The sequence below is a fragment of the Uranotaenia lowii genome, chromosome 2 (genome assembly GCF_029784155.1).
Source record: "Uranotaenia lowii strain MFRU-FL chromosome 2, ASM2978415v1, whole genome shotgun sequence".
NCBI classification, from domain to species: domain Eukaryota; kingdom Metazoa; phylum Arthropoda; class Insecta; order Diptera; family Culicidae; genus Uranotaenia; species Uranotaenia lowii.
Window position 1 is genome coordinate 75960538 of NC_073692.1, and position 6000 is coordinate 75966537.

Sequence of the window (6000 nt, forward strand, 5' to 3'; positions counted from 1 at the left end):
ATCATTTGCTGTGAAAAAGACAATACAGAACAAAAAATTAAAAAAAAAACTGGATTTGCTCATAAATTGTGTTTTTAATGTTTATATTCAGTCGTGCTTAGACATAATGGGAAACCCTAAATTATTGAATTTGTGGTGCTCATCATTTATTTATTTCCTCTACACTTGTTTATTTTCAATAAAAATTTACATTGAAAACAAGGGAAAGTCGTGATTCGCTCAGATTGGGCATATTGGAGAACCTTAACTTAAATGTTTATTTACACAGGGAATATGGTAGCTCTAGATAACCCAAGTTATTCGTCGCTCAAAATTCTAACGGATCGAGAGAGGGGAGCCAGGAATAATCGTCGAGATTAATGTGTACGATATTGGCACATGCCATCCCCGGGATCCAAGGCATGTCATTTGGTGGCACGATAATTACGCACCTTCAACTCACAAGTAGGTACAGCGATACGCTCGATTGATCGTGATAATCTGCCTGCGCGCCCCAAAACGCGACCCCACCTTATGGATTCAAGAATTCCAGGTATGCCAGGGGTCGGTGACTTGAATGGACACACAGGTCCAGGACATACTCTTGCCAGGAGTCTCTCCGAACTGTCTGTGTGGTATTAATTAAAATGGATAGTTTGATTGCTCAGTTTGGTAGCCTGATGGATTTCTGTCTGTGGCACATTCCGAATGCATTCAAGTCTTTACCGGGCTCGGGTTGAATCGCTGACCCCTTCGTTGGAAATTAGGTTAATTTGGTTTGAAAGTATGGGAGTGTGTGTGTGCTTTGTTCCGCTGTTAAACAAGATACGTAATTGGAACAAATTTCCCACTGATTTATTGCTGATAACAATACACGAGTAGTTAATTGTCACACGTAGATAAATATTTAATCGCTTGTTGATTAATTTATCGCTGTTGGTGAGGAAATTGTGGAAGTGTGCTTATCAGAAGGACTGTAATACATTTACAATCTTCCGAGCCGTTAGAATTATGCATATGTCAGGGATTACAACATTTGTAAGTAATGATTAGATACTGATTTATAGTGTAGCAGGAGGACATCAATCCGTTCTAAAATTTATGTTTGGAGTTGAAATGTTGCGGCCACATCGAAATTTCAAGGAAAAGGTTGATCAAGGTGTCCTTTCCTATAACTGGAAAGTAAAATTCGAAAAAAAAATTTACTTTCAGGACACTGTTGAAAAACTACTGACTACACTGCACAGTGGTCCAAAATGGCTAAAAGTGGAACTTTTTTCCTAGCGCCTCTGTTTTTCATCTTTTGTCTTAAGTGTCTTCAGAACATTTGCTTCTTCAAACATGCTTCATAACTTGAAAGTATCAAAAGTTAGTCAAAGTCCACTATAAAAAAAAACGAAAATTCTTACTTTTTTATTTCAATAGATTGAGCTTTACTTTATACTTCAAAGTTGTAGAATTTGTAAAAATATGAAACTTTGTTGAATACATTAAAACTCTATCTCATTTCAGAGCAGAGTTATAAAAGTTTTCTTTTGAAAGTTATTTAAAAGTTAGTTTTTTAACTTAACTATAGTTAGATGAGGATTTACATGAATAAGAGGTTCTGAACATTTGTAGCAGTATTCAAATTACACGTTTTGCGCAAGATTTCAACATTCTATGACGTTTCCTAGCCAACTTATTGCAACTTTAAGTTTAATTTTTACTCAATTTCACGAGCGTTTATTGCAAAAACGTGCATGTGGATTTATAAAACTAATAAACCACATTGAAGCTCGAACTAAGTGCAACAAATTGGTGATGGCGCCATTTGTCTCCACGCGCTCATATTTGAACACAACAAGCATATATTTGATGTGTTTTACGTGTTTCCATACAAAAAATGGAAAAATTGATTTCCAGGCTTCGCAGATGCTACGCAGAAAGAAGGCAGAAGACAGTTGAAAATAATTTTTGTATGGAAACACGCAAAACACATCAAACTGAAAGCCTGTAATCGAGTGACACGGATGACTCGACTATCAACAACTCACGCGCGGCGCACAATAAGGGCCATAATCATTCATGTGACATAATCCGACGATGCAACATAATCCGGCCAAGGTTATAATCTCATGATGAAACACAATCCGACCATCTAACATAACCGGAACATGCAATATAATCAGAGTATATAATATAATTTGACCATGTGGCTTGATCTGACACAATACGATCATGTAACATAATCGGACCATACAACATTACAACATAATCCGATTATGTGGCATAATCTGATCATGTAAAATAATCAAACCATGCAACCGTATTCAACCGTATTCAACCTATGACTTAATCTGATTATGCAACATAATGGGACATGAAATATTATCTGATCATGCAGCATAATCATATCAAGAAACATAATCAGACCATGCAACATAATCCGAACACGGAACATAATACGACCATGCAACAGATATTTTTAAATTCATATTTTAATTCTGATTTATAATACAGATTAAAAATCAATAGAAATTGAGAATTTAGATTTAACATGAACTACATAATTTTAATAACAGATTCAAGAATGAGGGCTCTTAAACTTGGCTCATAAAATTCTGATCTGGAATAAGATTCGGAAATTGTATTTTTTGTACATTAAGAAATCATATGGAAATTCGGATACAGATTCAAAGCGCAATTTCCGAATTCAGGTTTAGAATTCAGATTCAGAATGCAGATTCAATATTCAGAAAACGGTTTAACTTGTAAATAAATTTTACCATCAACATAAATAATTGAGGAATTCAAGAGATTATGAACTTAACACAAAGCGGACCAAATGTGAGATATCTCGCTTTTAACTTGCCAACAGTGTGTGCTTCACTTTGAAGTATAACTCAAATGAACCGAATTAGACTGTTAAATTTTATTCGGCAAAATAAAACACAACATTTGCCGAAACTTAAAAATGCTAAATTTGTAAAATATAGTCCAGGGGTTTTCGAGATAAAGAATGCCAAATTTCAGTGTTACTCGTCAAAGATTTCTAAGCGTTCCTAAACGTGACGATTGCTTGTAAATTCAATTTCCAGATTTCAATTTTTTAAACAAAATTAGTCTGTTAACAAACTTCAATTGAAAATCAACAAAAAAAGGTAAAATTTAAGTTATTTTTTCATCTGAAAACCTCAAATTAAAAAAAAAAATCATCCATAGGATTTTTATTATGAAATTGATTTTTTATGAAAAATATTTGCTGTTAAAAACACCTTCACCTTAAAAATCTGCACAAATTTTTATATTTTTTTATATTGTTTAACAATATTAACACATGAGGGACAGCCAAATTTCATACTAAAGTCATTAGTTTTGTTCAAGTTTGCATCTAGAACATTTGATCCTAAAATCTGATGATGTTTATCTCTTACTTTTTTGAAAATTTGATTTATTTTCATCAATGGTTAAAATCTTTTAATTTACAAAATATTTTGGAAGATTGGGCTTGTTTGATTTGAGTATAGAATAAGTTATCGGTGGAAGCGAATTTAGCTCACCTTTCAGGCTTAGGACCTATTTTTTAAGGTTAAGATCTAATTAGAAAACTTTTAATGTCATAGTACTTAATTATGAATAGTCATAATAAAGTCACAAACATAATTTGATTTAATTTTTTTTTTGTATTCGTGTATTGTTGGGCAAAAAATCATTTCAGCTTTGTTATGATCAGCAAAATTTCGATAGGATTATAACATTATTCTTCGTAAAAAGCTAAAGCACATTCTATAACATCACCTGGACTCTAATAAAGCCAAAATCAAGCTATTTCACCCTATCCTAGAAACGTCATCATGACCGACCATTGTTGGATCCTGCGAGATAGTGGGGATAGCTGCGGGCCTTGCGAGCCTGTGACTACAAAAAAACATAAGCAACGAACAACGAACAACAAATTTCGGATGGAAATCGGCAAAGACCCACGCGACGAAAAGGGACTAGCGATTGGAAACTTGGAACATGGAACTGTCGATCTCTAAATTTTGTGGGCAGTACCCACGTGCTCTGGAACGAATTGAAGAGCCGCAAATTCGACATCGTAGCGCTGCAGGAGGTATGCTGGACGACCATCTCGGTACGAACGTACCCAGATGATCGTGCCATCTACTAGAGCTGCGGCAACACACACGAGCTTGGAACAGCTTTTATAGTGATGGGAAAGATGCAAAAGCGCGTGATCGGGTGGTGGCCGATCAACTCACGAATGGGCCGGTTTAGAATCAAGGGCCGGTTCTTTAACATCAGCATCATCAACCTGCACAGCACTCACCTCGGAAGTACCGGTGACGACAAAGACGAATTCTACGCGCAGCTGGAGTTTTAGGGAAGAATGCCACCTTGTGGTAAATTCCTGGCAAAAAAAAAGCGCAGCTGGAGCGTGAATACGACCGTTGCCCAAAACATGATATCAAGATCGTCATCGGGGATTTCAATGCTCAGGTCGGCCAGGAGGAGGAATTCAAACCGACAATTGGAAGGTTCAGTGCGCACCAGCTGACCAACGAAAACGGCCTCAGACTTATTGATTTCGCCGCCTCCAAACGAATGGCCGTACGTAGGACTTTTTTTCAGCACCGCCTCCCACACAAGTACACCTGGAGATCACCGTACCAAACGGAATCACAGATCGACCACGTTTTGATCGACAGCCAGCACTTCTCGGACATCATCGACGTCAGATCCTGTCGGGGCGCCAACATCGAGTCGGACCATTATCTGGTGATGGTGAAGATGCGCCCAAAACTCTCTGGCGCCCGCCTCGGTTAAATATCGCGCGACTGAAGCAACCTGAGGTCACGGCAGACTACGCGCAATCGGTCGAAGCAGCGCTGCCGGCAGAGGGCGAGCTTGACGTCGCCCCTCTCGAGGACTGTTGGGATACCATCAAAACAGCCATCAACAGTGCTGCGGAGAACGTCATCGGTTATGTGGAGCGATCTAGACGGAACGACTGGTTCGACGAGGAGTGTAGAAGGGTGATGGACGGAGAGAATGCCGCGCGGGCGGCAGTAGTGCAAAGAGGCACCCGTCGAAATGTGGAAAATCACCGACAGCGGAAGAGGCAGCGAGTCCGACTTTTCCAGGAGAAAAAGCGCCGCCTAGAGGAGGAGGAGCTCGAGGAGCTGGAGCAGCTGCATCGTTCCCAAGAAACGCGAAAGTTCTATCAGAAACTCAACGCACCCCGCAAGGGCTTCGTGCCGCAATACGAAATATGCCGGGATAAGGACGGGGGTATCCTGACGGACAATCGTGAGGTGATCAAAAGGTGGAAGCAGCACTTCGATGAACACCTGAACGGCGCACATGCAGGAGATCAAGACGGTGGGGGAAGGTACATCGCCGGCGTAGCCAACGACGAAGAGGAGCCACTCCCAACGATGAGTGAAGTTAAGGAAGCCATTTGCCAGCTGAATAGAAACAAGTCGGCTGGGAAGGATGGCATCGCAGCTGAACTCATCAAAATGGGCCCGGACAGGTTGGCCGATTGCCTACACCGGTTGATAGTCCGGATCTGGGATATAGAACAGCTACCGGAAGAGTGGAAGGAGGGGGTAATATGCCCATCTACAAGAAGGGCGACAAATTGGACTGTGAGAACTACCGAGCGATCACTGTCCTCAATGCCGCCTACAAAGTGTTGTCCCGAATCCTACTCCGCCGCCTAACGCCCCAAGCAAACAGATTCGTGGGAAGTCATCAGGCCGGCTTCATGGAGGGACGGTCAAGCCCCTACGCACCATCTATTCATAGACTTCAAAGCCGCATACGATACGATCGACCGTAACGAGCTATGGAAAATCATGGACGGGAACGGCTTCTCCGGGAAGCTGATCAGACTGATCAAGGCGACGATGGATGGAACGCAGTGCTGTGTGCGGATTTCGGGTGAATTGTCGAGTTCATTCGAATCGCGCAGGGGGCTTCGACAAGGTGATGGTCTATCCTGCATGATGTTCAACGTGGCGCTAGAAGGTGTTA